The 12,367-nt window shown below is 37.4% G+C and overlaps 1 protein-coding gene across 2 annotated transcripts in view; it reads right to left on the minus strand.

Moving 5' to 3' along the window:
- Window positions 1-11,436, minus strand: part of LOC134660898 (UNC93-like protein) — a 116,855-nt gene extending 105,419 nt beyond the window's left edge. For both annotated transcript variants that reach the window (XM_063516767.1, XM_063516766.1), the window contains exon 1: window positions 11,260-11,436. The gene's annotated coding sequence lies outside the window, so the exon portion shown is untranslated. The remainder of the gene's footprint in view (window positions 1-11,259) is intronic.
- Between the last annotated feature and the right edge of the window lie 931 nt (window positions 11,437-12,367).

Genomic DNA, 12,367 nt, shown 5'->3' on the forward strand with positions numbered 1-12,367 from the left:
CGCAACTCATGCTAGACCGCCTGTTTAACTTAAAAATTAGCCATTTGTTGACATTCGTCGATGAGAATTTGACGTTGACGTAAATATTGGAAGTACAATAGTACATAGATTGGAAACGAAATCAAATGTGAAACGATATACTTAACGTTCTACGAGAACCTTTTTAATTAGATTTCATTTTATCGGATGGTCTACCGCGAACACCGAAGATCGAAAATTGCGGGCATCTTTCTCTGTCACTTTAAATACGCCTCTTATTAATACTTATAAGTACTTACTTAGATTTTAAGATATTTTTCTACTCCAGCACTTAAATGTGTCAATTAAATGACTGACAGTGATATCTAAAGCAATGTCATTTGAATGCTTTGTCTATAGGCTCATAAGATGACTGCTAGCAGTCATCTTATGAGTATAATACAACTGCTTTATTTTTTTTAAAGATACAAGTTCCGATCATCTTGATTGAAAGAGGTATGTTTTCATTTACAATAATAACTCTTTTTTTTTTAAATAATAACTCAATTTTTTTTAAATAATAACTCTTTTTTTTTTAATAATCTCTTTTTTTTTAATAATAACTCTTTTTTTTTTTTTTTTTTTTTTTTTTTTTTTTTTTTTTTTTTTTTTTTTTTTTTGCTGCAGCTGTCATAGAAAAAGTAATGTATGCAACAGCTCATAATTGGTTCTTAAAATTCTCGGGTCTTTTTTTACAAAACTCGACTACGTCTCGTTTTGTAACTTCGACCCTTGAATTTTAAGAACCCTTATTATATCACTGTTGCATAAACTACTATTATATTTCACTGATTTCGAAGCGTAAAACTTCGCTCAGGAATGAATCAATTGGGTAGGTTTTTCTTAACTACCAACCATTGCGTATTGCGTAGGTAATTTGAATGTGTTGATTGTCGACAACACACTATGCAAGTATACTATACCGATTTGACCGATACGAAATTTCTAGGATAGTTTTCTGGGTACTCATTACCCAGACTAAGATAATTGTTGTGGACATAATGTTAATGGCCTTTTTAAATTACAATCATAACACGTGCATTCTCACGTTCGAGTTGGAGATAATGTAATCTGTTTCAAACGCTGGACTCCAGACATGGCCACTTGACACGTTCGGACAATAATCGACACCTGTCATTTGTCGAAACTTGCCCACTATAGGTATATACTACGTATACGTTATGGATAAGCTGACTAAGTAACACGAGTTTTGGTAGACGTACCTAACTTATGTAACAAGTTGTAAATTAGAACCGATTTTATGTCACTGTTTCTGTAGTACAGTCAGCCGCAGATAAAAGGCACCACCGCTACATAGAAGTTTGTAATGTTTGTATGCAGGGGTGGTACCTTTTCTCTGCAGCTGACTGTACGTAGTACCTATATGAGTATATGCCATTTATTTCAGATATATACCTACATAATATACAGTGTGTAAATCCAATACGGGCGAATATTTAAACGGTGGTTAGCATAGGACCTAAAAAGTATATTGAGATAGATTTTACTTAGAAATGCATTGAAAATTATAACCATACAAAATAGTTCGGCCCGCAATGTAATACACCACACACGTTACGGGATACGAGCTTTTTAAAGTAACTGTCAACGCTTGTTGGCAGTTACTATGAAAAGCTCGTATCTCGTAAAGTCATTATCATTTTGTTTCTTAATGTTTACAGTACACTGCTGCTCGGTACATGTGGAAAAAATTAATCACGGGGTCATAATTAAGTGTAACTTAAAAAACATCTTAATTAATGATAAGACGGGTAAATTCTATATCTGGTTTAATTTATTGCCCGTATTTGACTTACACACTGTATAATGGTGCTATTATTGGCTGTCATAGTTATTTTAAATAGTCGGTAGCGGTAAGGCGTACAACTGAAACCGAAGGCCGTTGGTTCGAACCCCAGCTCGTACCAATGAGTTTCTTGCAACTTAAGTACGAAATATCTACCTATTACCAATTTTCCAGGAAGGAAAACATTGTGAGGAAAGCGAACTACCTATAATCTAACTGAGTCCTATTAGTTACTTCCAATCCAGATAACAAACTAGACCTCAAAATGTCAGTTACTTTGTAAAAAAGAGTGCCTTTCTTGGGATTACCCAGGGTTACCCAGTCTCTCCATGCGAGCCGCGGCAAAATGCCGGGACAATGCTATTAATACCCTAATGAAAATATAATTGTCGATTTACTGGACGATAATTAGGACTTTAGGAGTACATATAGGTATATATATAGGTAAACCAGAACTTTGGGAGTATTGTCAAGAGGGCGCTCGTTTTGAATTTTATATAGCAACAATTTGTATAGTGGGGACAATGGGAATTGGCAGATGATTTTTGTTTTATTCCGACAACTTTAATAAGTGCGAAGTTTGATGTTTGGATATTTCTTCGGTTTTTACGCTTAAATGGCTGACTCGATTTAGATAAACGCCGCCCTTCGCTAGCAATCCGTGATACCGATGCATGCGATACACCTAATACACAAATCAAATTATTACAAGACATCAACCAAATCGTGACGACCTGACTATAGTGACATTTGTCCATAAGTTTGAAACTTACCCGTCAATTCAGATGCTAATTTCGTTATGTTTTCTAATGGAAGAAATTTCTCACCCGCACGTTTTTTTTTCAATAAATAACTATATACACTATTTACAACTTTTTTCTCTGTAAAATCTAAAACTTTCGGCATGATTATTGCAGTCTAATAATAATTCACACGAAACTAGACAAAGCAATGTTTACATTGTCAATATTGACAACTATCATAGAGGGTAGATGTTGTCTATTATTAAAATTGTTGCCATTGCTAGAAATTAGTACCAACAAATTTCCGTAACATGGCGCACCCTCAATAGATCCTGGTTCACCTATACCTACACCGGTACGTAACTATGTATCTGACTTCGTGTGAAAAAGAAAACATACAAATACACATACCCACATAGGTAGGTACCTACTTCTAAAATTGAGGTTAAAATAAAATTAATGTAAAATGTAATTTATCTGGTTATATGTATGGCAGAGAGCTAATAAACCCGTCACAGAAGATACAAACCTGCACTATAAGGGCGCTTATACACTGGGCCCACCGCCGCAAACCACCCAACTATACTAACTATGGTCTACAAGTTCAACAAGTAATTAAGTTTAAACACCATCACCAATGTTCTAATGGGTTTTCTTTGAGTTTTTTTATTCCATTAAAAAAATTACATAAAACTACTACATTCAAATAATAGTCCCACATATAAAACGAAGATTGGACCTGCTGGATGGTGTATTATTAATTTTATAATGAGGTTTTTTATTAGGGTTCCGTAGCCAAATGGCAAAAACGGAACCCTTATAGATTCGTCATGTCTGTCTGTCTGTCCGTCTGTCCGTCTGTCTGTCCGTCCGTATGTCACAGCCACTTTTCTCCGAAACTATAAGAACTATACTGTTGAAACTTGGTAAGTAGATGTATTCTGTGAACCGCATTAAGATTTTCACACAAAAATAGAAAAAAAACAATAATTTTTTGGGGTTCCCCATACTTCGAACTGAAACTCAAAAATTTTTTTTTCATCAAACCCATGTGTGGGGTATCTATGGATAGGTCTTCAAAAATGATATTGAGGTTTCTAATATCATTTTTTTCTAAACTGAATAGTTTGCGCGAGAGACACTTCCAAAGTGGTAAAATGTGTGTCCCCCCCCTGTAACTTCTAAAATAAGAGAATGATAAAACTAAAAAAAACATACGATGTACATTACCATGTAAACTTCCACCGAAAATTGGTTTGAACGAGATCTAGTAAGTAGTTTTTTTTTAATACGTCATAAATCGCCTAAATACGGAACCCTTCATGGGCGAGTCCGACTCGCACTTGGCCGCTTTTCAAAGGTAAGTTTTGTTTTAGTGTTCATTTTAATTTATCATCTCAAGTCGGTGCCCAACAGGGAGATCCTTTAGGTCCGTTGGTTTTTTGTCTGGCCATTCAAAAACATATATCGACATTGGTATCTCCTTTAAACGTTTGGTATTTGGATGATGGCACGATTGGAGGACCAGCCAACGTTGTTCTTAGCGATTTAAGGAAATTATTGCCAGCCCTATCGGGCATTGGCTTAGAAGTAAATTCAGAAAAATGTGAATTGTTTCCATGCAGTTCATCTGGCTTTTTCCCTGACTTCCAAGCACTGCTGCCCAATTTGAAATTAATTGACACCACATCTTTTTCACTTTTAGGTGCTCCAATATTTCCTGAGGGGGTGCCCTCTACAATTCGGAAAAAAGGGGATGCATTATCATCATCACTCCATCATCTACAACAGCTCTCATCACATGTTGCCTTGGTTTTATTACGTAACTGCTTCTCCATGCCCCGCCTGACTTATACACTTCGAACAGCGCCCTCATGGCTCTTCCCAGAGCACATCCGCAACTTTGACCAAACTTTGCGAAATGGTCTGGAAATCATCCTCAACGTCAGCTTGAATGATTCCCAGTGGTCTCAATCTTCGCTGCCCATCCGATATGGTGGTCTCGGGATTCGTCGAGCGCACGATGTCGGACTAGTGGCATTCATAGCCTCCGCTCACGCTTCCATGGATCTTGTCACTCGAATCTTACCAGTAAACGGTGGCAGTGTCCGAATTCCTTTTTTGGAAGAAGCCTTTTATGAGTGGAGGGCTAGGTGCCCAAATGACGCGAGGCCCGAAAATCTGAAGCTCCAAAGATCCTGGGACGACATTCTTAGCAAGAAAACATACGATGACTTACTCGAAGCGGCTGTAAATGTCGATGTGGCGCGTTTGAAAGCAGTGGCATTGCCTGAATCCGGAGCATGGCTGCACGCGCTACCATCACCATACTTGGGCACACTCCTTGATACTGACTCCCTTCGCATAGGTGTGGCACTGCGACTGGGCTGTACTGTTTGCGAACCCCACCAGTGTGTGTGCGGGGCTGCAGTCCAACCAAACGGTCACCACGGACTGAGCTGCGTTCGTTGCGCCGGTAGGTTCTCCAGACACCAGTGCATTAACGAAATTATTCGTCGTGCACTGGTGTCTGCGAATATTCCCTGTGTCTTAGAGCCCCAAGGCTTAAGCAGGACCGACGGAAAAAGACCAGACGGTCTGACGCTGGTCCCATGGGAGCGAGGACGCAGCCTCATTTGGGACGCGACGTGCGTAAGCACATTTGCCCCTTCCCATCTCAGCTACACGGTGCACAAAGCTGGAGCTGCTGCCGAAAACGCCGCTAAACTAAAACGGGTTAAATACTCAAATCTGGAGCCGACCTTCGATTTTGTACCAGTAGCCATAGAAACCAGCGGGCCTTGGTGTGCTGATGCTAAAAAATTCATAAGAAAGTTAGGTCAACGCCTACGAGAGAAAAGCGGCGACCCCAGGTCCGGCGCATTTTTAATCCAGCGTATCTCGCTAGCGGTACAAAGAGGGAACGCCAGCAGCGTACTAGGTACATTCAGCCGGGTACCTATGGCCTAAATGCATACAATACCATTAATTTTTATATTTACCTAAGTATATTAAATTTGTAAATTTCTGTACCTAATAAATAACATCACCTCATTATCCAGAAATTTACTTGTATTTATATTTTTTATTTTTTCCCCTTTTTGTATTCTTTATATATTACTATACTGATTATTTATTATTAATACCATTATCAATTAATTATTTCCTTTAAATTTTGCCCCAGTGTAAACACTGCCTAGTTTGGAACCACACCTAACCTGTTTGGGGCATTAAGAATCTAAGAACTTTGACCCAATCTTACATTGATTAGTCACTGGTCACTAATTAAGTACCCAATAACATTTAACAGTTACTTATCTTTTTACTTGGCTTTAAATGCTTTAGTGTTGCGATAAGGAAAAAGGTTACAAGCTTTGCAGCCGGGCTAGCACATGATTAGCTCGACAGTATCTCGCGGCGAGATAGACAACCCGTCCCTCTTTTATTAACATAATTAGAAAAAGACGGGTAGTATATCTCGACGCGAGATACTGTCGCGCCAATGATGTGCTAGGGGTGCAGGTACTTTATATGTAAATACACGAATTACCTATATTTCAGTGACAAATGAAGCCCGATATATTCCTCTTTAATTATTGAGGTTGGATTAAAATTTCTCTTAATTTCTCACAAACATGTACTGTCAACTTGGAGGATACAACTAAACGGAGTAGCCATTAACAGGCTTTCCCCTCTGTCGAAAATAGGCGGCCAACGGTCATACACAATGTATGGACTGACGTTTATCTGACATGGCTATTTTTACGTTACGCATACATTTGACGTTCCCCTCCCCCGCAAAAATCGGCAGACTGTTTTGTACAGAAAATTACAGACATGGCGTCTCCGTTTGATTATATCCTCCAAGACTGTCAACAGCTTAAATTATTTAGAAATAGGTAGTAATTATTTTGTGGTATTTGCGGTGGTGACTGTGGTGACCATTAAATGTTGAGCTAACTTCACTTTAAAATGTGTAGGCTGGTGGCAATAAAGTTATGTAAACTTAGCCACGGAACCATACTGTTAATATCGTTGTTTATTAATGTTTACTCTTCAACGGTCAAATTTTATAGTTTGTCAAAGGACTGTCTCATTTCAAACATAGACAGATATAATCATACCATCTCCGTCCCACAATAGCACTGGCACCCAAAAGTGAGTATAGTTTTTCTGTTCCTATTAATGACAAATTGTTGCCTTGTTTAAGTATTTTACGTCAAAAATGTGACAGTTACGTAGGAAGTGACATGCGCAACCACAATGCAGGCATTGAAAGTATGACATCGTGTCTGGTCCTAGTGCTTTTAGCCCAATGGCTGGTCTGTGGGGTATCCTAATGAAAAGATAATTATATAAACTAAATGAGGCGGGATATCACAAATGATTTGCGCGAATATGCCGAGTTGCCCGCGTCTAGCGCGCCGCTCGTTAGGAAACCCGTTCGTGGTATCGTGGAATCCGTTTTCGAGACCGGTTCCTTGCTCTATCCAACACTATTGATATCCTGAAACCTCTTTTTTATAGCTACTTACCAACAAATGTAACAAAATTAACTTTGCAGGTATCTATAGTAATCTTTTACATTCATATTATGCGTTATTTCATAAGCAACAACAACCGTTTTTTTGCAAATTTCCCCACAACATAAACCTACTTATTAATATAAGGAAAATTTAATAGATAAACGTAAGATTTACATGATCATTTTGCTACTAATACCTAACGTAAGTCATTTGAGATACAAAATTGATACGTTTACCTTAAGATAATTAGACCGTTTCTATTTTTATGGCCTTTTTATGTATATGTAGCATGAATTTTTAGAAAAAGTTTGTTTATCGAAATAATATAAGGATAAACTTAATGCAGGTAATAAAATGTGTTGTTGAAAATATACATCACATTTTATTGGCGGTTCAGGGTTTTCATTTTAATATTCTATGCAGTAAATAAGTAGTGGGTATTTGTTGAGACTATCGGTGCCGTTATATCCTCGCGAACTTAAAAAATATTTATGTAAAGTATTTAAAACAGTTCACATTTTACGTTTCCCAGCGAGTTGCGCAATGCAGTGCCGCCTTCTGCGGTGACTATAACCGCTGTACACTGGACCATACTAGTTTAGTTACGAACATTTGAAAAACGAACAACGACTTCGGCCGTGTTTTAATTTCCATGTAACAACATAAATTTAAATTATCATTTTCAGAATTATTTGACATATTAACGAGTCATTTGTTTTGTTTAATCGATTGTTAGTATGTGGAACGGAATGGCATGGGGAAAAACGGTTATATAAGTTGGGTAGATGCGTATAGCCTTTGAGCCCCTGGTGTCGAAATCGAGCAAACAGTGCTCCTGCGTCATTCGGCTTGCAACACCGCGCTGCGCTGCGCAGCGACGATCGCCAAAGGGGCACGATAAGAAAAATCTTCTAATCTCTCATAGGGTGAAAAATTAAATTCGAAATGCTTATTATTCGCGAAAAAAACTACATTATGACCTATATTTTTGTTATTGTTATATAAAATGAGTTAAACCAATTCGGATTTATAAATAAATATGATTCACTGAAAGGCCAGTTTCAGGCTGAAAGCGGTCCTGTATGAATACTTTTTATTCTAATTATCAGTTATTTAAAGAAAAGTACGTGTAGGGTAACTAAATCAACTCCGGCTTACCTACAGATTCGCTACGCCACTGCTACATAACTCACCATCTTTTCTGTTTATTTTATACTAGCGACCCGCCCCGGCTTCGAACGGGTTAACAAATTATACATAAACCTTCCTCTTGAATGACTCTAACTATTAAAAAAAAACTGCATCAAAATCCGTTGCGTAGTTTTAAAGATCTAAGCATACATAGGGACATACAGACAGCGGGAAGCGACATTTTTTATACGGTAGTGACTTAGACATAATGAAGACTACAATACTACCACAGTATCACTATCTACTCTCACAATTCAGATAATTAAAACCATTTCGTTTTGTTTAATGTCGTCTATAATACAACTATTTCAATTTTACCTAAAGGTTTATTTGTTTTGTATGTAGTACAGTCAGAAAAAACTATTAACTTGGCACCCTTGCATACATTTTTCAGGCCAACCAATAGTACATTTTATATTAATGGATTATTTAAGGAAGGAAGGAATTTTATTTTATCGCTCGCAGACGTATCTGCTAGTTAAAAAAACCGGCCAAGTGCGAGTCGGACTCGCGCACGGAGGGTTCCGCACCATCAACAAAAAATAGAGCAAAACAAGCAAAAAAACGGTCACCCATCCAAGTACTGACCCCGCCCGACGTTGCTTAACTTCGGTCAAAAATCACGTTTGTTGTATGGGAGCCCCACTTAAATCTTTATTTTATTCTGTTTTTAGTATTTGTTGTTATAGCGGCAACAGAAATACATCATCTGTGAAAATTTCAACTGTCTAGCTATCACGGTTCGTGAGATACAGCCTGGTGACAGACGGACGGACGGACGGACGGACAGCGAAGTCTTAGTAATAGGGTCCCGTTTTTTACCCTTTGGGTACGGAACCCTAAAAATTGATTCAACCAATAGTAGTAAAACTCGATATCGTTAACGATCAGTTAAATACATCGGTATTGAGTATATCGCAGAAATTTCGCTGTTTATGTATTAAAGTTTAATGTTGTATTTACTATGGCAGTAATATTATCGTAACAGTAACCTACGCTTATCATTGCTTAAGAAATAGTATCTACATATAATTTACTAATAACTTATTAACATAATTTTGTCTGCTTTTGTCATCGTATTTTAAGTCACGTGTCGTGCCTAAATAAAAAAAAATAGATTTAGATATGTAGATTTTCCTTTCTGGTGATGGAAGGTCATGTGGGGTAAGGAAAACATAGATTATTTTTGTTCGTGGCAAGAGTATTCCCTACCAATGTTTCTGTTGTCCCAATGTTTCTTACTCCATCTAACCTCATAATTATATATATGTAGATATAAGTCACAATACACTCCGAGGAAAGTAAAAAAGGTTCACTTTTTAAGATTAGGATAGGTCACTGGATCAGTTCCTTTGTTTAAAATTAATTAATTCTTAAATATGTGTAGGTATATACGTTAAATTGATATTGCTATATGATATTACTTGTATACGTACTGCGGGAAAACAAATCATTATTATTTCATTATATGTTGCGAGAAAATTGCATTTTATCGACTTCGACTACTTCGAGCAGTCACGTTTTAGATACTGGTCGGCATTATTTTAAATAAATACATGTATGTATCTATAATTTCAGCAGTAGTTATTTCGACTACATTTTTTAACTTTATTAATGAGATATGTATTTTGTTTGAAATTTAAAAACAATAGTTTATGTTAGTTTCCGTTTCGTTAATTCGCCGTGTTTTTATATTTACCATTCGTTGTATTTGTTATATTTAGGTTTTTAAACAAGAAATTAATTTCTGAAATCATGCAAGTAAATAAATAAAGTATTATCATGTAGGTCTGTTTCAAATCCAGGATAAAATCATTTTTCGTGACATACAAAATAGTACAGTAGGTACTTATTACCCACCTTAATCGCTTCATAATATAATAAGTAATTGTCTATAATTATAAAGTGAGTAGGTAAATAAACAAATATGGTAGACTGGTGGAGAATTTAATTACAAATAAGTCCGCCATTTGTACATTTTTTTAAATTATTTTTTATGTTTTGTGCAGTAAAGTTTAAATAAATAAAAAATACTTTGTTGTGCACCATAAAGTTAAAAATACACAGAAAAATAAATACAAGTTCAAAACTAGAATATGCGATTTTTATTATCGTTTAAAATAAACGGGTAGAGAAATAAGAGTTCAAATATTTTAATAGATTGAAGGTCGTAGGTATGTATTAATAAACTGTTACATGTTGTTTACCGTAAGGACACATCCACCTATCTTCAAACAGGGAAAATTGTACAAACCTAATGTTAATTTATTAATCAGCGTCAAATTTAAAGCCACTTTTACAATCAGAATGATCTCGGTTAACGCAACCTGGCGTTTTCTCCACTATGGCGATTGTTATTAATGATTTTATATTACGAATAAAATATATTATACCTACATAGTATATGTAACTTGGCATCAACATAGTAATGCAATGAGGGCACGTTGGAGGTAGGGGGTGGAAAATCTGTAGGTCACTCGCGACAAACACATCGCTGGAAGAAAAGCGAAGAATCTCCCTTAAGTTCCCAAATGAAAACAAATCAAGGGCCTTTTTTCGATTGATTTTTTCTGCGATGGCTAGTAAATATTTTGACGGCTGAATAATCAACTTAGCCTTTGTTACGGGCTAGCATAATTTTCCGAGCGCTTTTAAGAAAACTACGCCGTTTCATAGGTGTTATTAAATAGGTTTTTGTGTTTCATGCCAGTCACGGGTGAATAATACGTGAACAAAAGAAACGAGCATACGCGTCGAATTCAGAGCCGCTTTTCACTTGCTGTGCTCGATAAGACATTTAAATGCTAAATATATAAGCAGAAAAATCCTTAGCGCCGTACGCGCACGACAGCCGCGAATATTTACAAAATACCGTCCGGATTAACCTTAACGCTGAACGGTGGTGGTCCTCGCAACCCCAAGATTCGCCTTGCAGAAATATGACAGTCGCAGCGGCTAGAAAATGAGATCTTACCTTGTCAAAAATTCCGGGTGATTTTTGTGTTTTCAAAGTCCGGTTTAGCATTCACGTCGAACACGATAGCACTGCGTGAGAGAAAGGCAGCTTGTCACTGGACACTCGCGAGTGCGTGTGCGCGGGTACGTGTGCGCGGGCGTCGGACGGTGCTGAGACTGGAGGCCGCGACGCGAGGGGGCCGCTTAAAAGAGCGCCAGCGCACCCCGCGCCAGCTACCACCAGCACCAACAATGACCAGCACCAACAACCACTTGGACTTTGGAAAAAAATAGGTTCACGTTTGTCATTAGGAAAGTGATAAGAAGATATATTATTTTTGTTATAAAATAAACATATGACAGTTAATGAACTGTTCAAATTGCTCAAAACAATTATCACAAAATAACAACTGTAATTTTTTGAGCGAAAGAAGCGTGTTTTTAATTTCTAATGTTGAACACCAGATAAAAATGAATATGCAAATATTTCTTGTTGAAAAAAATCCTTATACGTACCTAGTTATTTCTTTTATGCAAAAGATTAAAACCTCGACACATTAGGGTGTACGTACGCGAGCTCCTTAACCCGCACTCTGACCGCATGCGGAATACAGCAAGAAAATATAAAAAAAAACACTAAAATAATCATTATCTGCCATTATGTTATTTATGTTACAAACAATACGCCGATATTGAGAACTAGGTTTTCGTAGCTAGTTGAGAAAAGAAGTATTAAACTTCGCACGCACGGCCAGTTAAGAAGAGTGCATGTAATGCGATCTTACAATCAAGGACTATATTAACACGCACTTTACTACCGAAATTCAGCGCTGTGGTGCTTTAAGTATTTACCGGTATTCATTAAATTTTACGTGGCTATTTGTAAGACCAGTCCCTAGGGCTAAACCTAACATCATGGGGGACACTAAGGCTCACAGACTCCGTTGATTGGGCCATCTTGAGAGAATGCATGAAGATCGGAATGTGCAAAGAGTGTACCTGGGCCGCCCAGCAGGAGGACGTCCCATCGGACGCCCCAGGTATCGCTGGTGCGACATGGTGGAGGCGGATCTGGGGGCCGATTTTTGAATTTCGACCGCTCAATTTCGTGTATTTCGTGCAATAAT

Source organism: Cydia amplana, chromosome Z (assembly GCF_948474715.1).
Source record: "Cydia amplana chromosome Z, ilCydAmpl1.1, whole genome shotgun sequence".
NCBI classification, from domain to species: Eukaryota; Metazoa; Arthropoda; class Insecta; order Lepidoptera; family Tortricidae; genus Cydia; species Cydia amplana.